The 26,884-nt window shown below is 39.4% G+C and overlaps 1 long non-coding RNA gene across 2 annotated transcripts in view; it reads right to left on the bottom strand.

The window, feature by feature from the left end:
* LOC103096893 (uncharacterized) overlaps positions 1-26,884 on the bottom strand; it is a 151,068-nt gene that overhangs the window by 68,221 nt on the left and 55,963 nt on the right. For both annotated transcript variants that reach the window (XR_458461.3, XR_008915414.1), the window contains exon 2: positions 2,315-2,428. This is a non-coding gene — a long non-coding RNA (uncharacterized LOC103096893). The remainder of the gene's footprint in view (positions 1-2,314; positions 2,429-26,884) is intronic.

Genomic DNA, 26,884 nt, shown 5'->3' with positions numbered 1-26,884 from the left:
CTTCTGTACATAGATATCATGCTTTCTCATGATTTTCAAATAAATAAAGACTCAAAGAATCTCATATTTTGAAGAAATCTTAGCCAACATCTAGTTCAGTACCTTCCCTGATGCATGAATTTCCCCTACAAAATCCTTGGGCCAATCCCCTTTTGTTTGCACACTTAAGGAAACAAACAAACAAATAAAACCTTACAGCTTTATATGGAATGTTATCCTAGGGCTACTGTGTTGATTGTTTTTCTTATATTTCTGGGAACTCATACATGTGCAGAATGACACACAATAATCATTAGAATCTTGTATCCAACATCTAAATTGTTCAGTACCACCTAGACGAGATCTAGCAATCATAATTTTCCTGACCTTGTGGGCATTACTCTGAAACCTTTGCCCATGTTCAGCATACATGAAAACTCAACTTTAGTAGCATGCAGAAACCAAGTTGACTTTCAAACATAGCAGCACACATTTCTTTAATGCATGGATTTGTCTGTACCTCAGTTCAAATCACATCCACCAAAACATAACAGCTCCATTGGGTGAGAGGCCAGATACAAAGCAGTTAGCTAGTGGCTGGTATTAAAACAACCTGTATTTATCTCTCTCCTGTTGTGTTTGTAAACTGCCCTGAGCCTCTCTGAGAAAAGGCTATATATAATCATTCACTCTGAATAATAATACTAGGAATGAAAACTGGAGTTTTTTTCTCTTTACTCCTTAAACACATTTGTGAAGAAGAGCCAGGGCACCCAAGTCTCCAGCTTCCAGGAAGGTTAGACCCCAGAGAAAATATGATCTGTTCACCATCCTCTACCTCACCTCTTCAATAATAGCACCCAGTCTGGTCCCCCAGCAAAAACTCTCAAGTCATCCAGGGTAGATTCCTCCTTATCTTCAAATATGTCAGGCTAATTTTCATTTTTTAAAAATATTTATCCACTATGGAGAATGAATTTCTCATCTAAATGCCCTCTCTGTTCCTTTCTCCTTCAAGGCTCTCTTCTAGTCCTACTTCTTCCACACTGTCTTCCCTGCCTTTCCCAGCCCAGCAGTGATCTCTTCCTTCTCTGACTTCCCATAGAGTTTGATCAGATATTCTCTTCTCTCTTTCCTTTGTTGTTTCATATGCACGTATCCTGTCTCTTCAAATAGACTTGTGAGCTCCCCAGGGCAGCAATTGTGTCACCTCCTTTTACATCCTTCATAGCACTGAACATAGAGAAAGTATTTAGCCAACTTCTAGGACTCCTAAAAAAGTGAACAAGTGAACTATTTTAGTCATAACAGCTGAGGATATTACCCAGATTCCATCTTATATCGCCTGCTTCCTTCACTGAGTTTCCCTATGAAATCAAATCTGCTCCACTAGTATCATGAGGAAAGACCAAATCTCTTTCTTTCCTTCTGAGTAATATTTCACAAACATAAATCTCTTGGGGTCTATTCATTCTGGGACTAAATGAAGAAAAAAATTACCATGGTCAAGGGAGACTCTTAGGCAACATCTCCCTCTTAGGCAACATCTCCCTCTAGCTCTCCCCTCTATCTTTTGGAGGATATCTGTATATCCCCAGATATACAAAAAGCCTTTTCATGGAGCCTGAAGAAATGGGCACGGGATAAAAGGTACTCCATTCCACTATAGGAAAATGAACAACTGCCCAGAGCCCCATGGGAAGCAAATGCTCTCCATTGGAACCTGCAGGTTTCCAACACACTCTGGGCATGTGAAGACTTAGCTTGGAATGAAGAGATGAAGCAACAACCCAGAGTCAAAATGAAGCAGTGAAGTCTCAACTGTTTAAAGATTTAAGGACCTGCCTGGCTGTGCTTTCGTCCTGTCAGCCCCAAAAGGATTTCCATTTTAATCAAATCTTGACTTCTTTTTCAATTAGCGATGTAGGAAGCTGTAGTTTATATATCCTCTCTGCATCTCAGCCTATCTATATTTAATGCCCCTATCACACACACCTCATCTAGAATAACTGCCTATCGCATTATGAATGCCAGAGGGGAAAGGATTTCATTTTATTTTCCACTCTGATCGATCCGATATTAAGAAGTTGTTGTGTAGTCTTCATTGGGCATTTATACCATCTGTGTTGAACAGAAAGAGCAAAGATGGGAGCACCACTTAAAAATAATAACGCCATGTTTCTATGGCATTTTTTAAGGTTTATAAAGAGCTTTCCTCATAAAAACACTAAAAGGAGTGTTTCAAAAAATAATATTTCCTTTTTTAAAGTGAACAAAAATAAAGATTAGCCTGGAATGAAAAAATAGAAGCCCATAGAGAAATTAAATTACTTACCCAGGATCATACAGCATCAGGGCTGGTATTGACTCAGCTCCCTTGATTACAAGCCATATTTCTTTCCACTTCATTATCCTACCTCTCTGGAAGCTACAATTGAGAAGAAACATCCTGTAGTAGATAAAGAGAAAGATTTAATGTGTGAAAGGCCCAGATTCAAGTCTTTCCTCTCCAATAACTTAGCTTTGAGACCCTCGATAAATTGCTTACCCTCTCACCGTCCCCAGCAATTTTCTTATAAGTTGTCCAAAAGATGCCAATCTGTACTGGTTAGAGGAAACACCTCATCAAAAACTCCAAATACTGACAAAATCAAGATCCAGTCAAAGGAAGAAGAGGCATGCCATTCCTTTTGATGTCCCATAGGCCAAGGATAAGTAGAATGTCCATATTAATGATTATCATGCGGTATTAATAATGCATGTGAGCAGTATGTACATACACACACATTCAGAAAGATCAATTAAATTTAACAATGCCCCTCAATGTAATAAGGAAAATAATATATGTGCTTGTGTGTATAAGGGTTTATCATTTTCTTCATTACTCAGTGTGGTGAAACTAATTAAATGTTCATGAAGCACTTTAGGCCCAATTCACTTTCCCTCTGGAGTTTGAAGCCTCCAATGGCTCAATGATTGGCAAATCCCAGAATTAAGACTTTAGAGTTTATGGCACAAAGAAAAAAGAATTTATCTGAGGGGACCCTTGTTGCCAGTCCTCGTGTCCCCTTCTTGGCAATGAGCAATAGAACCGGAAGAATGTGACTTTCCCATTAGAGTCATATTTATTTGTTTTCAAGTTACAGATGCTTTTTCTAGGGTTTAGTGATCTGACTATTAACATTTATGGCCAAAGTAAGCTTCAAGGAGGTTATAGCTAGCTGACCTCCAGTGACTTAAGGAGACCCTTCTCCCAGCCACATGGTTCTTTTTTCTCCTCTAGAACATGATGATGGGCAAAGAAAGTGTTTTGTGGCAAGATATGAACAGTGGCTGGCTAATCTTGCACATCCCAGGAATCAATGAAACCAACTACCATATATAGAGTGCCTACTCTGTGCAAGCACTCTTAGGCACTATGAATAGAAAGACAAAAACAACAATCTTTGCCCTCAAGATGTTTACCTTCTATCAAAGTGATAATGATCCTCTCCAGCCCTCCAAATTTTCTATTTAGCCTCTTGCATCCCTTTCTCCCACCCTTTGATGAGGGAGGAATGAAGAGGGGGGGATGGAGGCAACAAAAGAGGTAATGTTGGTCAATGAATGGCTAATCAAATTTCCAGAGAATTACTCCTGATCTATCAGTTATATTCAGTATGCAGACCTAATCTAGGGCTCCATCTTTCTGAGTGACAGATTTTGTCTAGATTCAAATCTTTGCTCTCAACATGAGTTGGTTTAAAAAAATGTTTTTTTCTAGGCTGCTGCTGTTTTTTAAAAAATCTTCTAAAGAAAAAAATGGTATGATAGGGGGGAATCCAGGTCTAGATCTGAAGAACAGACATTAGTGACAAATATTATTACTTTCCAACCAAGGGCCTGAGTCTCCAAGCCTCCCATGATTTCCATTAAATGCCCATTGCCAGTGATATAGGTTAGAAAACAAACCATTTTATGTATACATACATGTATATATACATTAATACACACAAATACTTCTCTCTAACTTAGATCTCATCATCAATGGATGATGCATTTTCTAAAGCTATAGGCTACAACCCATCTACATTTTCTCATATCTTTGGTTTTTTTTAGTCATCTTCCACAGATGGGTAGAAAATCTACCCAATGTCCCAGAGACTTTATTCAGGAATTTTTACTATTTCCTGGATATTAAAGCATCATCTGAACTGTCCATCTGTTATTTGCCATTCTTGTTCCCACATCTACATCTGGCCTGCCTCCAACCTTCACAGGTAACATGGCACAGCCCCCTTACCTTCATCATGAATCTCTACATTGCCCTTTGGGTCACCTGCAATCTTGACACCACTAAGATGATGGCATTGTATCCTGGTCACAGGATCACTTAGAGAATGCAGATGTGGAAAGGTTTGGGGGAATAATTGAAAGCTCTGTGGGGTGATCTAGCCTGTTCTCCTTCCACTCAATTTTGGACTCAGTTCATTGTTCACCTGAGGTCCATCCAAGATGTCCTGCAGTACTAATGGACTCAGTGGACTTTATATCCCAATAAATATCTTAATCTAAGCCATATCAATTCTTCATTAACTTTGTTTTTCCAGTGTTTTCCTATGTGGCAAAGATAATATCTTTTGAGGGATTAAAATATATTCTTCTAAAAATTGTGTATTATATATATACATATATATACACTATATAATATTTGTTATGTAGGTATGGCCTATATTTATAATACAATGATTGGTGTTCTCCATATGTTTGGGGTGAATTAGGGAATTCTACTACCTTATAACTCCCTCTTGCTCTAATCTGGAAGTGAGCATAATAGAGTCCAGTTATAGCATGCTTATTATCACATCAATCTGTCTAGAGAACAAATCAAGTCCTATCTCTAGACACACAGTAACTTCATTTGATAAAAACCTGTTATAACACACTTGGACAGTAAGGTGGGTCTAAATTCTGTCCCCAGGCTTGACCATTATTTATAATAACAATTCTATGACACTGCAATAACTTTCTAACCTTTCCATGGCCAAAGAAACGTCTTTGCCCACTTAGAAAGCTAAGACTTTAGGATTCAAGAGACCTTAGAAATCATCTAATATTGAATCCATCATTTTACAGATGAAGAAACTGAAGCCTGAGGAAGGAACACTTCATAGTATGAAATTGATGGACTCAAAGGCAGAAGGTTTCAGTTTAAGGCCCAATTCTACCATTTTCTTGCTGTATTGACTCCTCTGAACCTGTTTCCCATATCTTAAATGAGATGTGTGCTTTAGATCCCTTCCAGATGCAATATTCTCTGATTCTACTACATGACCCACTCAAGGTCATGGAAAATCAGACAATGGCTGAAAGCTGGCCAGGACCCAGGCCTCTCCTCCCCCAAGCCAAGAGCCATGGCACTTAGACTAGCATCGTTTTACTTCTTCAGGGTTTTTATTTTTCATTTGTTGACAGTTTGGGTTTCTGGGTAAAAATTAACCCTATATGAATAGAAGATGACTTCCTTCTTTAGGTTGAAAATCTCGAATTCTGTCCTAGGGTCCCTACCCAAGCCAAGAAAACAGCCCAGGCCCAAAAGTTGCTTCAGGATCCAGAACCAGGGCAGCAGCACCAAACCCCACAATAGATGGATGCTGCTGGAGGAGAAGGCTTCTCTCTTTCTCTCTCTCTCTCTCTCTCTCTCTCTCTCTCTCTCTCTCTCTCTCTCTCTCTCTCTCTCTCTCTCTCTCTCTCTCTCTCTCTCTCACACACACACACACACACACACATATAGACAACACAAAGACATATTTTCTACACTAAGCCTATGGATTACTGGCTCGGGCCTTAGCAAAAAAAAAAAAAAGTTGCTAGGCAACCAGCCAGGGGTTGCTATGGCATTTTCAAGAAGAGCAGCTGGGCCAATCAGTGCTAACTGCAAGCTGGTGAAGGCGTGAAGCCTCTAAATTTAATGTCAGTGCAGACAGGAAGGGAAGCTGTTGAGGCATGCATGATGCTGAGAGTGCGCTTGCTAAATGCAGACAACAGGGCCCCATGATTAGGACCAGCACACTAATGAATATTCATTGGGCTGATTAAAGCAAAGTCAATTAACTACTTGACTGCTTGATTTTTCCTGGATTCTATTCTTCTCTTTTAACCATTTGGCCCCTTTGGGGAAGGCTGCCTCCTACCTCTCCCCCTCTGCCCTCTGCAGTTTCCTACCACAATAATGGGGGGTGGGGGTGGGGCAGGGGTCTATTCTTTCCTTTTCTGCCCACTGGAAAATCCTGCTCAGTCTTTTCCAGGATTTTGCATTTGACTTCTCTTCAACCAGTAAATTCTCTTCTCCCAAAGCTGCTATCTCTCCTTTCTTTCTCTTTCCCATATATGGTTTCTTCCCTCTATTCCTTTCTCACTCCAACATTCTTTGGAAGTAAAGGAGATCATAGACTTCCCTCCATGACTGTGGTGTTTGATGTGAATCTCTGTTTAGAGGCAATCAATACAGTTGTATTTAGACATTCCAGATGTGGTGGTAATACTGACGATTTTGAAGGAAAGAAAAACATCATATTTTTTCCAAGCCTTCTCCAACCAAACAGCTCACACTGCAAAAACAAAAAACAGAGGTGACTGCTCTAAGTTAGGGCTAAGCCAGAGGTGCCAAACACACCACCCATAGGCTGCAGTGCTGCCCACACCAACTGAACCAGATTAAAATGCAATTGGTAAATATTTACAGAATGAATAAAAATAGACTAGAATATGTGCTTTTTTCTAAGTTAATATCGGACTTACAGGGAGCCTCACATACACTTTAGCAGTCCCCTTTTCTGTTTGAGTTTGACACCACTGACCTAAACCTCGGGGCCATGAATTCTCTCTCACCCAGGGAAAGCTCTCCCTCTTCCAGGTCTGTGTAAACTGCTTAAGAAGAGGGATTATTTTATTCTTTGTATCCCTATCTTCAATATCTAGCACAATGCCTGGCACATAGTAGTCAATTAATGAACAATTGCTGATTAGGAGGGAAGGCTGCAATAGAACCAGTGAAAATGAAGTTTGTCCACTTTGCAATAACCATTTTCCTCTCTATTGCAGTAAAGCACAATGAGCACAATGACGCAGTCAACACCTTTAAGTCCCAAGCCTTGAAGTTCATGCGATGGACTAGAGTTTAGCTGTCTTCTAATTTATGCTCCATTTTTCACAAGAGAAGAGAGTTGGATTGCCCAAGGTCACCCAGGTGGCAAGAGACAGAGCTAGAATTCAAGTACGGGGCTTCTGACTTTACATCCTATGTTTTCTACTACACCAGACTACCTCTTCTGACAGTTTCAATTAATCCAGGGAAAGTGTCTGGGTTCAGTCCCCACCCCCACCCCCACCCCCTTCTCATTTTCATTAGTTTCTCTGGTGCAATTGGGAATTGCATTTTGCTTTGAATTACACATACAGCCCTTTCCCTTTTCCTTCCTTCTTTCTTTCTTCCTTTGTTTGTTTATGTTTCTCTTTCTTCTTTTCATTCTTTCTCTTTCTTTCTCTCTTTCTCTTTTTCTTTCTTCCTTCCACGCTTTCTCTTTTTCTCTTTCTTTCTTCCTCCTCTTCCTTCCTTTTATTCTTTCTCTCATTTTCTCTTTCTCCATTCCTTCCTTCCTCTTTCTTTTTCATTCTTTCTTCCTTTATTTGTTTATATTTCTCTTTCTTCTTTTCATTCTTTCTCTTTCTTTCTCTTTCTTCCTTCCTTCCTTCCATTCTTTCTCCTTTTTCTTTCTCTTTCTTTCTTCCTTCTATTCTTTCTCTTTTTCCCTTTCTCCTTTCCTTCCTTCCTCTCTCATTCTTTCTTCCTCTCTTTTTCTTTCTCTCTTTCTTCATTTGTTTGTTTCTCTTTCTTCTTTTCATTCTTTCTCTTTCTTTCTCTAGTTCTTACTTTCTTTCCTCCTCATTCTTCCTTCCTTCCATTCTTTCTCTTTTTCTTTCTTCCTTCCTTCTATTCTTTCTCTCTTTTTCTCTTCCTTTCTTTTTTCCTTCCTTCCATCCTTCCTTCCTTCCTTCCTTCCTTCCTTGTTCCTTCCTTTTTTTCTTCTTATAATCATTACAATTCATATCCTGAATGACTAACAATACAATACAAAAATCTGCACGGTCCTAGACTACTATATCTGCAGACATATAGGGTCCAAAAAGGAGGGTGGAGCCTAACAATCCTTTATTCTGGAGGTGGCTTGATGACCTTTTGGTTGAGTCACAGTATAAGTGGAAAGGTCAGTTGCCTTGTTGCTTTTTTCCCTAGTAGATATTAGTCATTTAAATGCAAAATACTAATTTTCTACATCTCCCTTTCTACTTCCACTCACTACTGACATAGAAAGATGAACCAGGGTCAGAAGGAAAGCAGAATAATTTATATCCATCCAAAGCTTCAAACCTGACGAGGGTGGAAAGAAGGAAGAAAAATTGGGGAGGTAGGGTGGGAATGGGACACTGCCTAAAAGTGACATTACTCCTCTCTTAGCTCCTTTAATATCACATAGTGCTTAACTTCCCATAAGTCAATACTCCATGGATACTGTGCTAAAGGGGAATCCCTTGGGTACCATCATTTTAGCTACCCAGTGGAAGGATGGAAGAAACCAACAGTCAAAGTATATTTGGAGAGGCAAATGCCATTACAAATATACCATTAGTTGATGCTTCTTTGGGAAGGTAGCACTAGATAAAAATCTATATCACAGAACATGGATGCAAGCTGACACAAAAAAACTGAAATGTGGTATTCATATTTTTCTAGAATAATAACAGCTGACCTTTATACAGCACTCTAAGATCTTTAAAATGTTTTACATATCCCTTCTCAACTGAACATCAAAAGGATCTTATGAGGTAAGTATTACTGATTAGGCCCATTTTACATATGAGGAAACTGAAACCCTCAAATTTTTAAAGTTTATCTGTGGTCACATAGCTAGTAAGAATAAGAATCAGGATGTGAATTTTAATTCTCCAAAACCAGTACTGTTTCCATAAGACAACCTGACTGAGGGTAGGTAGAGCTGGGAGGAGACAGAACCTAATGATAGTAACCACTATACTTTTTTACTTTGAATTCAGCTTTTCTACTTATATCCCCTTAAGGGTGTGTGTGTGTGTGTGTGTGTGCTGCTTATAGGTGTATGAGAAAGGAAGGGGGAAAGGGAAGGATGATGAATTCACTCAAAAATATTTTTTTCTGCACTGAAACTGGGTCTTTCTCCAATTCAAGCCAGGATTGGCATTTCTGTTTCTTCAACAGGAATTTAGAAGTTATCTGAGAGAGAGAGAGACAGAGACAGAGACAGAGACAGAGACAGAGAGACAGAGAGAGACAGAGACAGAGAGACAGCATGGAGAACAAGGAAATATCCATTCTCCTCTGAAATGGAAAGAAAAATGATCATGTTTAGTAGAGATTTCTTCCCTGTGGAATTTGTTTTCCATACTTTCTAAGGGGAGCAACTGGGAGGAGTTTCATTTTAGGAAGTGGAATTGGCACCCTATTCTCACAACTCATAGTGTGTGTATGTTGTGGGGCTGGGAGGGATGAAGAGAGACATGGGTCAGAAGTCAGGAGCCTGGGTTCCAATTATTATTAACCTTTCTCCTATGACCTTGATCTTTTCCACTCTAGGCCAAGAGACAATCTTCCCATATCTAAATCTAGTCACTGGCACTGATCAATAGCAATTTCTATTGAGTGTAGAATGGCTGTGATCATAAGCATTCCAGAAGGGGTTGGAGGTGCCCACAACTGTAGGTCAGAGCTAAATCATATTAACTAATGATTGCAGAGTTCTTGGACAGGGAGGCATAGAATCACATCACATTAGATAAGCGTATTTATTATAATTTATTACCTATTGATAACAAAGCATATGTATTATCTTATGTTATATGCCCCCCAAATGATAACTAAAAAAATAGATATAGAAAGGACCAGAAAGATCATCCAGTCCACTTAATTTTCTAGGTAAAGTAACTGAGGCTCAGAGAGATCTTGCCCAACTAACAAAATTATACCTAGAAGCGCCAAGATTGGAACCTAAGTCTTCTGGCACCCTTCAGTGCTATCAATACCTGCCTCTTGCCACCAGTCACACACTTTCCTCTAGCCTGAGATAATTTTCCCCCCTTTTTTCATGTTCATTTAATTTATTCATGGTTCATTTTAAAAGATTTTTTTTTCAAAAGAGTTTGATTTCTTTTAATGTCTCTATTTGAAAACCAATAACAATGCCAGGCCTTGAGTTAGACCATGGAAATGTTCAGTGACTGTGTCCAGGATTCTGCAGTCAGAAATTCCTACATGAACACAAATGGGTGAGAGCAAACATTTTCTGTTTCCTCACTGCAGCCAAGGTATGAATCAGCAGGGAGATTTTGGAGCAGGTGATTTCAATCAGGGCTCAGACCCACCTGGAAAATCCCCAACAGCAAAATGAAGGCAGGAGCCCAGCAGGCACTTCTTCACAGTCTGACCCCTCCTGCTTTGACTTCTAGGGGAGGAAATGTTTATTTGTTTGTTTGTGTAATAGAGGAAGGGAAAGGTAGGAAGTCTAAAAAAAAAAAACAAAACTCAGGGCCTTCCTACCCTCTGCATTATTCAGGTTGGAGCTTACTCCTTTAGACAAAAGGCACTTTTATAAATGCTTGGAGGCTGCAGATGGGGCTGCTGTCACCAGTCATCCTCTGTTTCCACCACCATCTGAATACAGCATGTTTTCATTATTACTCAAAATACTCAAATGAATCTGAGATCTCATCGATTTGGAAGTCCCCTTCAACAATGGAGATCACATGCCTATCTATCTGATTCTGCCCTACTCTTGTTTTCATTATTATTGGGAGGAAAAGGCTTGCTCTAGGCTTCTCTCTCCCTGGACAGGTCCTCTGTCTATTTCAGTTATTTCAGCAGCAGGGGTAAAGCAAGGCTGAGTTGCCTATCTGGACAATGAGGAAAAGAGAGATGCTAGGAATGCATCCATCATTGCTCATCCATGTCCCAAGCTGAGAGCACTTTTTTTTCCCTAGGACCTGGGATCAAACTCATCTTCTTTGACTTTCTCCAGGCTGAGAGCCAAGTCACAACCATGGCTATAACGAGTTGGGGTTTAAACCCAGTTCCCAATAGCAAACTTCTCTTCTGGAGGTAAACACAGAACCAAGAGGACATCCTGCTGTCCCCAAAATAGGTTGATATGAAGTCGCAGAACCCAAAGGAAGAAATAGGGATCTGGATCCCCCTTTTCTGTGTTAATAAAAGAATAAGAGAAACAGTAGGAGGTAGAGGTAAAAGAGGGAAAGGAACTGAAAGAGGAAGGGGCAGCAAATGAGAATCAGGAGAAAGAGGAGAAACAAGAGAAATAGTAGGAGAAGAAAATGTAGGAAAAATAAGAAAAGAGAATGAATTGGAGGAAGTAGAAGAATAAGAATAATTAAGAAGAGGAAGAGGCTTCTGAATTTGTGTAAGGCTGAAAGGCAATGGTGAGAGAAGTTGAAAGCTTTCCCTGCTGATAATAAAAGAAGACACTATATAGCGCTTTAAGGAATATAAAGCACTTTCGCTAAATGATCTTATTTGAAACTCATAACAACTGGATAAGGAAGGCTTTATTACTATTATTATTATTACCATTTTACAGATGAGGAAACTGAGACTCAGTGAAATTAAGCAAATGATACAAGGTCACACAGGATTTGAACCCTAGTCTATCTGATTCCATATCTGACCCTCAATACATTGTTCTGGATTGCCTCTCTGCTAATGGTAAAAGAAATATCTGATGCTGGGCAGTAGACTAGCCAGTCCTATTCTAGCTCAAGCCTCTGATGAATTTAGTTGTGATTCTCATGGCAGACCTTAAAATCTGGGGATGCTGGGAAGCTGCTATCTTAGCCTAGCCACAGAGCAGGGTTGCATTTGGGGTTGGGGAAAATGACTTGGTTGAAAAATTGTACTTAACTATAATATGGTGATAATAATAACACCTACCCCCAGAGGCTTATTAGGAGTTTCAAATAAGATAATATTTATAAAGCATCTAACACAGTGCCTGGCACATAGTAGATGTTTCATAGATGCTTATTTACCCCATGCTCACCCCTCCTCTTTCAGGATCCTTACTCAGATAAGGAATAGTAAAGCAGGATTGTTATTAATAAAAAGAGCCCAGATTTCTAGTGTGTTTTAGAATTTCAATCCACTTTCTTCATAGCCCTGTGAAGTAGGTAATATATAGGTGTTAATCCCATTTTATGGATAAAGCAACTGAGACTCCAAAAAGTTAAAGACAAGGAAAATGAATGACAACAAAAAGAGAGCTGGATTTTGAATTGTATGACCTAAGGTAGAATATTAGCTCTGCTGCTTAGTACCTGTGTAATAATATTGGACAAATGGATTAAATTCTCCAGGCTTCAGTATCCCCAACTGTAAAGTGAGGATGTTAGATTCAACTATCTAAGGCCTTTTCCAACTCTAAATCTATTATCCTTTGATCCAATTACTTGCCCCAAGGTACCACAAACCATCATTGATGAGCTGTATCTTGAAGCCAGGTGCTCTGAAATCACATTCTGTGCCTTTCCACTGAACCCCTGGTGTAAAATGCACCACTGCCAATAAGAGTGACAACCAGAGATATGCTGGACCCAGCTCTAACTGGCTTGCAGGTGCACATTGTTCAATTTTCAGTGTGAGTATTTGTGTATCAGAAATCAGTAATTACTACAAAAGAGGGATTGATTGCTTTGTTGATTTTCTAGACAAGAAATTAATGAAGAAAATGTTAATAATGTGGATTAAACATAAAAGCATATCAAATGTACATTTATTTTTTCTATATAGCTGCTTGTTAAATATTTACTAGCATACCCCACATGTGGCTCTATAAACAGTGCTTGAACTCAGCATCAGTATAGTAGAAAGCTCAGAGACTGAAAGCATCCTCAGATTGGAAACCTGATCACTGTAGTCTGATAGAGGATGACGATGATGATAACTAGCATTTATGTAACACTTTAAGGTTTGCATAGTGCTTTCCCTCTATCATCTCATTTGAGTCACAATTCCTTGGTGCTAGGAAACTATCAAATGGCAAAGATAACAAAAGAGACAGAAACATGCAATGTTAGAGGAATGCAATGTTACAGGAATATGGTGATATTATATATACTCTTGGCAAAGTTATCAGTTGGTTAAATCGTTCTAGAAAAAAATTTGGAAGTAGTTAATAAGTCACTCAATTTTTCCTGCTCTTTGACCCATCAATCCCACTGCTGTACCAGGTGACCCCTGGTAGTCAAAGACAGAAAGCTACAGCATGTCTTAGTGTTAAGGGCACTGGATTTAAAGTCAGGAAGTCATGGGTTCAAATTCTACCTCAGATACTAAGTGTGTGAGCTTGGGCAAATGTCTGTTTCCTCATCTCTAAAATGAGGAAGTTTGTTTTTATGTTTATAAATTCCCTTCCAGCTTTAAGTCTCTGATGATATGAAATATCCATAGAAGTATTTTTCTGATAGTAAAGTGAAAACAAAATCTGATCAGAGAATGACTGGATAAGTTGTGATATGTTACTATAATGAAATACTATTGTGCCACAAGAAACACCTGATAAAAAAAGAATTTGAAGAAACGGCAAAATTTGTATGAACTAATGAAGAATGGAGTAAACAAAAGCAGGATACAATGCACATAGGAACTACAGAAATGTAAATGAAAAGAAAACTAAAAGGAAGAAAAGCTCAAATTAATTTCAGTGGTCATTCATGGTCCTAAAGAACAAATGATGACACATATTTCTACTTTATAAAGAAGGGGGGGATAAAGAGAGAGGGATGCTGTTGAATACAGTTGCTTTGCTGGTGGATTTTGATTATAACTGTTTTTCAGTTAAAAAAAGAGGTTCAGTGGTAAGGAGATGTCTATTATTAAATGTCCATAGTGTTCAAAACAAAAGGTGTCAAAACATGTTTAAAAATAATGGTGGGATATAAGAATGCTTTTCTATCACACATAGCCTCTATGTACACAGTCACTACATTAGTCTTAGAATCTTTTTCCTGGGTTATCTTAATACCCTCCTATCTGATCTTCTGGCTCTGGTCTCCTACAACTCTGATTCATCCTTCACTCTGCTACCTGGATGATAATTCTAACTGCATTTGTAATCATGTCACTGTCTTCCCCAACCCACCCCCCAAAAACCCAAACATTCCAAAAACAGTCTGGCTTTCCTCAGTCTGGCTCCAACCTACCCTTCCACTACTAGTTCCACTTAATTTTTTTAATGTACAACACACACCAAAAATCCCAGATGATTTTTTTGACTTTTTTTCTCATCTTCCTTCATAGTTTCATACCTTTGCATATGCAGTCCTTGAAACTTGAAATGACTCTCCTTAGTTTATCCAATTCTTTAAGTTCAGGTGCCACTTTCTCCATGGAGCTTCCCTAATCCATCACATTTCTCCCTTCTATGATTCTTCATAGCAATATAATAGGACCTCTCCATATTTATTGTATGATCGTTTTTATACTGAGGTAGCTGGTGGCTCAGTGGATAGAGTATTGGACCTGGAGTTAGGAAGACCTGAGTTCAAATCCTCAGATACTTCCTAGCAGTGTGACCCTGGGTAAGTCATTTAAACCCAGTTGCCTAGTCTGTACTACATTTCTGCCTTGGAACCATTATTTAGTATAGAATCTAAGATATAAAGTAAGGGTTAAAAGAAAAAAAATACTAGAATAGTTTGCTATTTCCTTCTTCAGTTCATTTTACAGGTGAGGAACAACAAGGTTAAATGACTTGCTCAGGGTCAAACAGTAAGTATTTGAGGCCAGATTTGAACACAGGAAGATGAGTCTTCCTGATTTCACATTGAGCATGCTATCCAAAGTACCAACTAGCTAGGGAATCACAAAGGCAATAGGGAAACAAATATGACAAATAAAAGACTGCTTTCAAGAATCTTACAAGACAATGTAGGAGAGTGAAGCACATACACAAATAATATCTACCATCAATTTGTTTCACTTCTTTGTATGCCCCAACTTAGCAAAGTGGCTTAAATACAAGTGAGTTGAATAACATTCAAAGGAAATGTTCATATTAAGTACTAGGAGGAATTTGAAAAGAGAAGGAGCACTTTCTGCTGTGCATATCAAAGAAAGCTTCATGGTAGAGGCAAGAGCCAATATGAGGGGGCAGCTGTGTGGCTCAGTGGATTGAGAGCCAGACCTAGAGGCAGGAGGTCTTGAGTTCAAACTTGGCCTCAGACACTTCCTACCTTTGTGATCCTGGGCAAGTCACTTAACCCCCATTACCTAACCCTTGCTGCTCTATTGATTCTAAGACAGAAAGTAAGAGTTAAAAAAAAAGAGTCAATATGATCTTGAAGGAAAGAAAAGAATAGCATATATGATTCTATAATTTCAATTATTATTATTAATAAACTATGAAATGTATATTTGATATAATAAATAGAGGGCTAGCTCTGGAGCCAGGAAAATGGATTTGAGTACCATCTCTCACATATAAGAGCTGTGTGGCCCCAGGCAAGTCACTTTCACCTCTTCCTCCTCCAGTCAACTCTCTATGACTGTAAATTACAAATGAGCTACTAAGGTGCATTGTGGGAAGAAGTCTCTACATGGGGTGTTCCCTATGACACCACAGGTCCATATTTTAAAAATAATAATAATGAAGCACAGTTCCAGATCTGCCAGGGGTCTGCCTAATGGAAAACCAACAGAGAAAGCTGATTGATATTGAGCCCTAAACACAGAGTCTGACCAACTATGCTTTGCTGGCTGCCCTATGTTTCAAGACGAGCTCATTCCACAAGTCACACATGGAGATTTCAAAACTTTAAAAAACAATCCCTGAGAACAGTCAACCACCTCTTTAACTCAAGTATAACCCTTTCCTTGTCTCCTTTCACCTCCCTTTTAGAGATAATTAATTCATTTGTTTGTTACATTAAAAATCCCAGGTATCTCCTTCCCTCCCTCCCGTCTCCAAACTAATCTTCTCACAAAATTCAATCATAGAGGATAGCTGGGTAGCTCAGTGGATTTAGAGCCAGGCCCAGAGACTGGAGGTCCTGGGTTCAACTCTGGCCTCAGACACTTCCTAGAGTTGTGTGCCCCTGGGCAAGTCACTTAACCCCCATTGCCTACCCCTTACTGCTCTTCTGCCTTGGAACCAATACATATTATTGATTCTAAGATAGAAGGTAAGGGTTTAAAAAAAATTCAAAGTCATAAACTAATTATCCAACAGACTAATATCCTGAAACTTGAGTTTTAAGAGCTCAAGTTTGCTGCCTCACTCTGGAATACCCAACCTTCCCTAGCCTCGGTGGATCCTTCTGAGAAATGATCATGTTAGAAGGTCACATGGAAACACAATGAGACCATGTGGATCCCAGGAGAAATCTAAGTGTCCTGTGCCCTCAGATATTAGCTGTGGAAGGATAGAGACAGAGAAGATAGCTGGAGAAGGGAAGACATAATCTGGAGTATTTCTTTAAATTTTAAATTAAAAAAAAACTAATTCCTTTTTTAAAGGAAAGAACAGGCTAGTCTAATCTTTGTGAGTAAGAATTATACAGAAAAAAATGTCAGCCTTCAGCATAACTCTCTAGCTACTTGCTGGGAATCTTGAGTCAAAGCCCTCAAATCAGACATTGCTCACATTTATAATAATGTGTTATTATTATTTATACTATTAATTATGAACAGTATTACAATTCATATTTATATCACATTTTACCATTCACAAAGCATTTTCATCACTGCAGTGGTGTTTGTGAAGGGGGAAAAATAGAAATATGTTTTAAGAGCTTCCTACAATCCATGCTCTGCACAGAGACCTGGGCTTGGAACCTGCCTCATCTCTTTTGGGTAAATACCATATTGTCAGAGATGTTGAGTTTCAGGGGGCTTTAGAGGTCATCTCACTCAGTGCTTCCCATTTCACAGATGAGGCTTAGGGATGTTTAATGATTTGTCCAAGATCATGCATATAATAATTAGAGAGGTACAATTTCAAACTCAGGTTCTCAGATGCCAATTCCAGCCAGAAAAGAAGGTCCTTCTGCTGGTGAGTGGGGCCAAATGGCCTCCAACCTAAGCTGCAGTTTCAATTCAGTGGTTAGGTCTTCACAGATACCCTCTTTTGTAGTAACCAGTAGTTCATGAGGTTATAGTTTTAAAGCTGGAAAAGTCATCAGTGACTAGTCCTATCCCCTATCAGTAGTCCTATCCCCTACTTTGTAGATGAGGGAACTGAGGTCCAAGAGTGAGATGCCTTGCCTTGCCCAAGATCACCCAGACAGTGAGCAACAGAGGCAAGATTTGAACTTAGGTTCCACACATGTGGAAGGATTCTCCATCTTCTCTACCCCCACCCCAGATGTGCCCTGGGTCTTCAAGCATCCTCTCTGCCCATTTCTCCAGGAATTACTTACTTCTGCCCCAGGAAGCCCATCATCATGTGAGACACAAAAGCCTTTGTTCTTTTCTGTGTGTCCCTATGAGTGCAACGGGGGTGGGGGTGGTACGGGTAGGGGGAAGATGGCCATCCCACACCTCGGGAGGAGATCAAACCCTTGTCTCCTGGTAGATACCCTCCTTGGCCCATGTAAGCCCCCTCTAGGAACTGCTATGTGCTCCTGGGGGATGTTGAAAAATATCCCTGACCCCCAAACAGTTACCTTTTGATCAGAGGTTTTCAGTGTTGCTGAAGTGTCTTCGAACTGAGATGTTCCTATAAAGCCCCCTTTGTGTCAACATAGTAAATGACTCTAATTAGGCTGGTGGTGCAATGAAAATGCTTAATTCATTCTGATGAGGCAGAAGGAAGAGCTAAAATGTTTATAGACAATGGGTGAACAGGGAGAGATAATGCTGAGTGCCAGCTTTAAATGCAAATCTTTCCCTCTCCACCATGCGTGTGCCCCCACCCCCCATCACCAATGCCACACTGTAATCTGCTCCTGCGGTAATTAGAAGTGAAAGGAACCACGGAGAGGAGACTCCAAAGGCAAGACTAAAGAGAAGGATCAGAACCCTGCCTGGAAGAGGTGGCAACCTTGTGTGCTAATGATTGATGTCACCACAGCTGAGCAAGAAGCAGGGTGCAGGTCTCTGGATGGGAGGGCATGGGCCAGGGATGGGGCTGGGAAGAGAGTGCAAAGATGCCAGTACCCTCTCTTCCTTTTGAACGTGGTGTCAGTGGGCCAGGTTTGGATGATCCAGCTGCTATTGTTTGGAGAAAGCAAAACAAAACAAATAGCAGAGGTCATCTTCCTCAAAGGAAAGGGGAAGGTGGGAACTTGTTGAAAGACAAAAAGCTTGTTGCAAGCAAAAAAATCATATCACAATTAAAAGGCTATCAGCTGGGGACAGTTGGATATCTCAGTGGATGGAGAGCCAGGTCTATAGATGGGAGGTCCTGGGTTCAAATCTGACCTCAGACACTTCCTACCTGTGTGCCCCTGGGCAAGTCACTTGACCCCCATTGCCTAACTCTTACCACACTTCTGCCTTGGAACCAATACACAGTATTGATTCGAAGACAGAAGGTAAGAGTTTGGGGGGGGAGGCCATCAGCTTCTGTTCCTAGTGTTGGGCGACTATTTTCCCCCTGAAACTGGCAAAGAGTGTTTCAAGAAATACTGCTCTGAATCAGATTTGCATCAAATGAATGAAATCACTGCTCCAGACCCACCCCAATACATTAGGATTGACTAAAGTAAAATGAGATATTCACCCTGAGGAAGGGATGACTTGGGGGGAGCATGATAGTGCCTTTCGGTAACTGAAGAGTTCTCATGGTCACATGGAAGAGGCTGATTCTGCTGGGCTCCAGAGGACAATCCGGGTGGGAGTGGAGAGTCGGTGCAAGTAAAAAGTTTCTCACTTCAGAAGTGAAATTCACTGCTTTTGGAGAATGTCCATCAGTAAAGGAATTCGGCAAAAGCTGAATGACCACTTGACAGAGATAATGTAGAGAGCATTGTGTGTGTGTGTGTGTGTGTGTATGTGTGTGTGTGTGCATGTGCAATTTTGGAGAGGTGGGGTTGAAGGGAGAAAAGGGGAGAGAAGGAAAGGGGGAGGGGAGAAAAAGAGAAAAGAGAAAGAAATGGGAGAGAGGGAAATGAGAGAGAAAGAGAGAAAGGGTAAGAGAGAAAGCAGATGAAAAGAGAGAAAGTAAGAGGGAGAAAGTGGAGAGGTAGATAGGAAGTCAGGAAAAGAGAGGAGGAAGAAGATAAAAGAGAGAGAGAAGGAGAGGGAGAGAGAATAAGCATTTATATAGCACCTGTTATTTACAGGCCAGGCGTATCTCATTTGATAAGCCTTTCAAGAACCCTATGAGGCAGATTTGTTATTATCTTCATTTTACAATTGGGGAAACTGAGGCAAATAGAAGTTAAGTGATGCGCCCAAAGTCACATAGCCTTTAAGTGTCAAAGGCCAGATTTAAACTCGGCTTCTTGACTGCATGCCCAGGGTTCTAACTACTGTGCCTCTTAGTTGAGGAAGGAGACAGGGAAAAAGATAGGAGAGGGAGATAAAGAGAGAGCAGAGAGGGAGATAGGGAAAGATGGAAGGGGACATTACTCTGTAAGTTGTGTCAATTTAAATCTGCCAAGAGACAGTCACAAATGGAAAGAGTCTCTGTTCTATATATGATACCAGTAACAACAACTTCATCTCATCTTGGCCAGCAGAGAGACAGCGCCCCCCCCCAACCCCTGCTAATGTGGGGACCCAAGTGATTGCTACAGCTCAGTATATTGGCCCCAGGTGGAATGTTCAGTACCTGTAATTAGTGAGGCATGTCCACTGGCATGTAAAGTAAGCAAAGGAATTTGTTGACAAGGGAATAAATGGAGATGCATCACTTTCCTCAGCTGAACTGAGCTGTTCATAGAAGATTCAGGGAATGTGTTTGCTCACCATGAATAGATTTTCAGGCTGGATCCTATATCAGTGATGGCGAGCCTTTTAGAGACTGAGTGCCCAAACTGCACCCTCACACCTCCTGTGAACCATTCCCTTACCCCAGACAGGAGAGGGAGGAAGTGCTCATTTGGGCTGCTGAGCAGAGGGGTGGGTGATTTCTTCAGGTTTGGTAGAGAGGGGGAAGGTACACATCCCATAGGTTTGCCAGCATGGCTATAGATGGTCTTAGATGTAACAGAAATTTTTCATTGATGGAGGGCACTGAAGTCATCAGGTCAGGGAAAATGCACATACCCAAGGGAACACAGGATGCTCATAGATTCTTTAGGAAGAAGGGGAGGACCTTGTTAACTTCTCCATCTAGACTCTATCCCTGGTCTCAGACCTGCTCATGTGGAAGCAGACAAGTCTTTCCTGCCTTTCAGGTCCTGGCTCCCACAGGCACATTTGAGGGGAAGAGGCAGCCGAGGTTCTTGCACACGTGCCCTGCCTCCAGTAGTGCCAAGAGCACAGACTCCCTTGGCCAGAAGCAACAGCAGCCCGCAAAGACCCTTCTGTGTTTGCTCAGCGAGACAGAAGTGACACCAGTTTGCAGTACAATCAGGCATGTAAAGGAAGCATCCTTTAGCCAGAATCCTTGCATCTCTTATTTCATTAGCCATTCCACAATTCAGAGGGAATAAAAAGAAACTTCATAATTCACTGTTAGGGTGGCCCTAGAGCCTTGTATACCCCCAGATGACACATCACAATTGTCAGCACACACATGGTATCCTCTCACCCCCCCACCCCCACCCCAAGCCTGCTCTCTTTCTGAATGGAAAGCCATGACTGGATGATTCTTCCCTTCACTCTCACAGCAGGCATGCCTGAGAACTATCATGCCAATACCTGGCAAGCTGCAGGTGACCTGAGTAGCTCAGGAGAGGATATGGGGAGCTGCTTACCCTGGTTTCAAGCAATTGTTGGGGCAAGAATGGCCCAAACAAAAGAGGAGATCTTATAGTTAGTCCTGCTCACCCTCTGACAGTGAATGAGTCATATCCCAGAATACATGCCATTCTTTCTCCCACAACCATAATTCCCACTGCTGGTATCAGACTCTGAATCATAGAATCTCAGAATTGGAAGGGACTCCAATTAATCCAATTTATCCATTCCTATACCTGAGCAGGTATCCCCTCTACAATACATCTAACATCTGCTTGATGACCTCCAGTGAGAGAGAGCTCACTATCTTCAGAGGCTATCCAATCTAAGTGTTTCTTTTCAAGGCACTGAGATCCACTTCTCAACTTTTACTCATTTATCCAAGTCTACATTTTGAGAAGAAGCAGAGGGAAATCTAACCCTTCATTCATACTGATGCTACTCAAATACCTAAAGATTACTAGCATGTCCCCACTAACTCTTTGATTCTGGAGGTTAAACATACCCAATTACTTCAAGTAGTCCTCAAACAGCATGTTCTCTAATCCCCTCACCATTCTAGTTACCCTCCTTTGGACCTGCTCCAGTTTGTCAATGCCCTTCCTAAAATGTGGTTTCCCAAACTAATCATGATATTCTAAATGTGGTCTGAACAAGGCAGAGTATAACAAGACTATATTTATCTTGCAATTATGGCTATATTAATATAAATTATCAATTTAACCTTAGATTATGTTAGCATTGTTGGCTACCATTTCAAACCACTCACTAATGTTCAGCTTTCAATCCATTAAAAGTAGACTCTAGACATTCTTCCCTTTCATCTTGTGCTTTTACTATTGATTTTTGGTCCCAGTGTAAGACTTTACATTTAGTCCTATTAAACTTAATTATAGTCATAGAAACACATGTGTTGACAATGTGTTCTTTCATAGGACCATTCCAGCTAAGTAGGGAGATGCCCATTACTAGTATGTTAGCCATAGCAGCCCATAAAAAAGGACAAAAGAAAATGACAAAATTGTCCTTGGTCCTTTCCGGCTACCATTCATTTCTGTACTGATGGTGGCAGAGTGGCTGAAAAGGGAACAAAAATCACAAAATTATTAAGCTATCTATAAAAATCAACTTAGCTTTTGGTACCCTAAGTGTGATCTCTTTGTCCAAAAACCAATGGAAATGAGTTACTGGTGGATAAACATAATGAAACCAATATGGTGCACAATTAAAAAACCCAAACTAAAGTGTTTAAATGAAATTGATGCCCCCAAAATTTTAAATAGGCAAAAGAAAAGACACTGATAGCATTTATAAAAACATTCAAAAATTTAGCAAAAAGAAATCAATTACTATGATAACAAGATTGAAATATCCTTAAAAAAAATCCAGCCAGCAAACTTTTGAGTTATTTCCCAACTAGAAGGATATAGTATCCAAGGAAAACACCTTTTTTAAGGATACAAATTTAATTTAGGATACAAACATTTTACTAAAATTTTACAAAGAATGATAGTGGGAGATTATAAGTAATATCATCTCATAAAATAACAAGAAGCAATGGAAAGAAAAACCAATTTTTAAAACCACAGGTAAGATAATTAATTAATCAAAGTCATTCTAAGTGTAAAGGATAAAACTTTTCAAACAACAAGCAGATGTAAAATAGAAAAGAGCCCTCAAAAATGTTATAACAAAGCCTTTTCACCATGAAGTGCAATGGTCCACTACCTTTAGACTCCTAATTTCATAATTTCAAATGTGCTTATAGAAGAAGTAGAAATGGTACTCAATGAGACAATGAGAAGCTAAGCCATGTATGAACAGAAGATTATCCCTGAGAAGACATAAGGTTAGGGGCATTTAGGAATCAGTTCTTTAGGTATGTGAAGTAAAAGAATATGCCCAAGGCATGGGGGGATGGGATCTGACACCATATTAAGACCAAAAAAAGAAAACTGAGAAAATACCAAGAAGGCTCACATATCTACTTTGTCTTCTGTAAAAAATACTTTTGAGAATAATATATATATGTAATGAGGACCTTTTATCAGGATATTAGATAGAAAGAAGCAGATTTTTTATTAATGATATTACATAGTAAGCCAAATCTTTACAATCATAAAACTGGCTGAAAGATATAGGTAATACAAAGGTCCATTCCCTGTAGTTATCATTTGTTACCTTAAAATAAAGTATTTGATTCAGTGGAGCAAAATACCATATAGGAGCACTCTTCCAACAAAATGTCCCTCATATATATGTCAAAATTACATAATATGTATTATATGACAATATATGTTCAACCTATTTCATATTACCTGCCTTCTTATGAAGGAGGGAGGGATGGAAAGGAAGGAGAAAAAATAGATTACAAAATGTCAGAAAATGAATATTAAGAATTGTATCAACATGTAATCTGTAAAAAATAAAAGTAATTTTAAATTCTATAATATTCCTTGCATGATACAATAACAGAGATAACCTTGTTTAATCAATAACACTCAGAATAGGTTTTTGCCACAGACATGGAGAAGATCCAATGCAGTCTAAATGGAGAGATGCCTTAGAGATGAAGATGCCCTCTAGATGCTCCTTTTTGCAGATGACATCATGTCAAATGCCTGAAGTGCTAGAACACTACTAAGACTCTCATGTGTATTCCATTGACAAAAGAGTATGGCCTAACTATGTACAATGGAAAAACTATGTGGATTAAAAATGACTATTATTCAGATTATAATTTTTGGTTAAAAGGATAACCTAGAATGCAGCTTGCTCATTTGATAAAGGTAACAGATACAGAGAAAAATATGGAGATAAAAATATAGATCTAAATTTTTAGATATAATATTATAGCCACTGTAATGTACAAGTTGGGTTCACATTTGAATAAGAGGAGAGGGGACTGTACTGTCTTTGGGAAATTTCAGTTATTTTAATACATGTCTTAGCCAAAGGCCACATATTTTCAATAACATTGCCCTTCCTATGATGTTGAAGGTCTATGAATGATGGAACACAACAGAGGACTCCATTTGAGGACCACCCAAAGAGCAATAGAGAAAGACTTAGATGGGATGAATAGGCAACACTAAATATAAACAAATAATTTCTCAGGAGAAGTGAAGTAAAAGATGTCATTAAAGAAATGTATCATGAGAGGCAGCCAGGTGGCTCAGTGAATAGAGAGTGAGACCTAGAGATGTATCAATTCTATGACAGAAGATAAGGGGGAAGGAAGGAAGGAAGGAAGGAAGGAAGGAAGGAAGGAAGGAAGGAAGGAAGGAAGGAAGGAAGGAAGGAAGGAAGGAAGGAAGGAAGGAAGGAAGGAAGGAAGGAAGGAAGGAAGGAAGGAAGGAAGGAAGGAAGGAAGGAAGGAAGGAAGGAAGGAAGGAAGAAAGAAAGAAAGAAAGAAAGAAAGAAAGAAAGAAAGAAAGAAAGAAAGAAAGAAAGAAAGAAAGAAAGAAAGAAAGAAAGAAAGAAAGAAAGAAAGAAAGAAAGAAAGAAAGAAAGAAAGAAAGAAAGAAAGAAAGAAAGAAAGAAAGAAAGAAAGAAAGAAAGAAAGAAACCGATAAATGAGTTGTCATCTAGTAGATGGCATCATCCTTGGAGTATCAGAAGAATTTGAGGGAGACCCCCCAGTGCATTTTGGCACTTACAGAAGGATGGACAATGACAAAAGTCTCATGGTGGGTTGGCATGAATTAATGGCTATACTTCCCTCTGCATTATTGGGAGGGAAAATCCATATCAATGAGATGATCAACTTATTTGAGAAAATTTAATCTATGCAGATCTAGCCCAGTATTTGGGGAGCTGTCCATGCTTTTAGAGAATCTTGCTTAAGAACCCAAGCAATTGAAGTTGAGTAACTTGGGAGAAGCTGTCACCTAGGGTTAGCTTTATTAGACACTTACTAAGTATTTGTTGAATAAAAACAGGGCAAGATGAATCAGACATCATATTGCCCCTAGCAAGAGTAGATTTACAAGACTTACTGGCACAAAAAGCAGGAAAGAGAGGCTATGTATCATAGTGGTTAGAGTTCTGGTTTTAGAGTCAAGAAGAATTGGATTCAAACTCCATGTATATTTCTACTGGAAGGGTAAACAAGTCACCTTTGTTGTGCCTCAGTGTCCTTATCTGTATAATGGGGGCAAGGTGGACTCAATGACTTCTAAGGTCCTTTCCAGCTCTAAAATGTGACTGTGAAATATATACAAGCTTTATAAAATTTTTGAAAAATTAAGTTATGAAAGATCCATTGTGTGTTACTAAGGGAAATGGACATGTGAGTACCATCCCTCATCTTTCTTTGTGTCATCAGTGCTTAACTCTGCAATGGTACATACTAGATGCTTAATAAATTCTTACTGAAATTACTCATTTATCCCTCTAGTCCTCTTAAAATCAGAAAATCGTATTGGAGGAAAACTGGGACTAACTCAGTTCTCACAGTCTTATATAGTTAAGGAGAAAGGGAAATCACTGAGTAGTTAATTATGTTCTAAATAAAAGCAAATAAATCCTAAAACCAAATAGCTAGAAGCAATATTATAGGTCACTGAATCCACCTTCCATCCCTCAATAGGAATCCTCTCAATAGAATGGTTAATAGGTCCCTTCTGTTATAGCACGATTTAAAATGAAGGAAAGACTGCATAGTGAGATGGTGAGAGCACAGGATTAGGAGTCAGGATCTGGGTTTGAATCTTAGACCTGCCAGTTGTACCAAATTCCCCACATCACGTTGGACAGGTCCTAAACTTTTGCTTCCTTTGTTAAAAAAAAAAAAAGGAAATATGACTAGTTGGCCTATAAGATCCCTTCCAGAATTGTTTATGTTCCTATTAAGGTTTCTACCAGTTCAAGAGGATATGATCCAGCCTTCTCTTGAACACTTCCAAGGCTGAAAAGCTCATTACCCAATAAGATAAGCTATTACACTCTTGGGAAGCTTCTTGAGAGGGAACAATGGGAAGGGGAAGCATTTTATAGGTTGTGAGATGGAAGGAAGAAACTGAAAATATATAGAAAATCTTTGAATGGAAGAAGAGAGAACCTTAGAGGCTTCTGTTGTTGTTGATCATCCCCTAAAAGAATGAGTAAAAATATCCTGAATCCTTAGACATTTAGCATTAATCATATAAGGATTTAGAAGTGGAAGAAATCTTACAGGTCATAGAAGACTAAGCTAGACCCAAAAACCATTGAGACCAACCCCTTTCATTTGAAAAGGGAAGAAACTAAACCCAGGAAGCTGATCCCAAATTTGCTTTTCTATAACTTTCTACCCATTGCTCATGTAGCTGAAATTGCCCAGGAGAGGTATACACATATTGGCACTTCAAATATTTGAATGAGGCAACCTGATCCTTAACCACCAAGCCAATTTTTCCTTCAAGGATAAATATCCCTTTACTTTCAACCATCTTTATTATGACATTATTCCCAAATATTCAACCATTCTGGTTACTCTTCAGATTATCAGGGTCTCTCAAAGTGTGGTGCAAGGAACTGAATACAATAACTCAGATGTGTCTTTAACAATCATAAAATGCCAACCCAAACCACACATGATTCTTTTAAAGCTTGTTATATTCAAATCACCAAAGTTTATGTGACTCCTCTCACATACACTAGCAATAAAGACCTCTGGAGCTAAAATGAGCTGAAGTCTTCATCTTGTCTTTTTAAAAAAGGAAAGAGATGGGGAATTGGGGAATGAGGAACTATTTTTACTGGTCTAGTCTGAATGTAAGTATGAATATGAAGGGATTTGACCTTGGGAGCTCCACCATTGCTGCTGGGGAGCACTAGAAAGCAGTAACTCTTTCCTAAGGACACAATTTATTAGACCATATGTAAAATGTGCAGGAGATGGACAGGCCAAAAGTTGTTGAAATATTACATTTTACAGGAAATGAAATAGGACTCTGCTGAATTAGAAAGACTGGAATAGCTTCCTGAGTTCAAATGGCA

Source organism: Monodelphis domestica, chromosome 1 (genome assembly GCF_027887165.1).
Source record: "Monodelphis domestica isolate mMonDom1 chromosome 1, mMonDom1.pri, whole genome shotgun sequence".
Taxonomy (NCBI): Eukaryota; Metazoa; Chordata; class Mammalia; order Didelphimorphia; family Didelphidae; genus Monodelphis; species Monodelphis domestica.
This window is presented reverse-complemented; position numbering and strand designations above follow the sequence as displayed.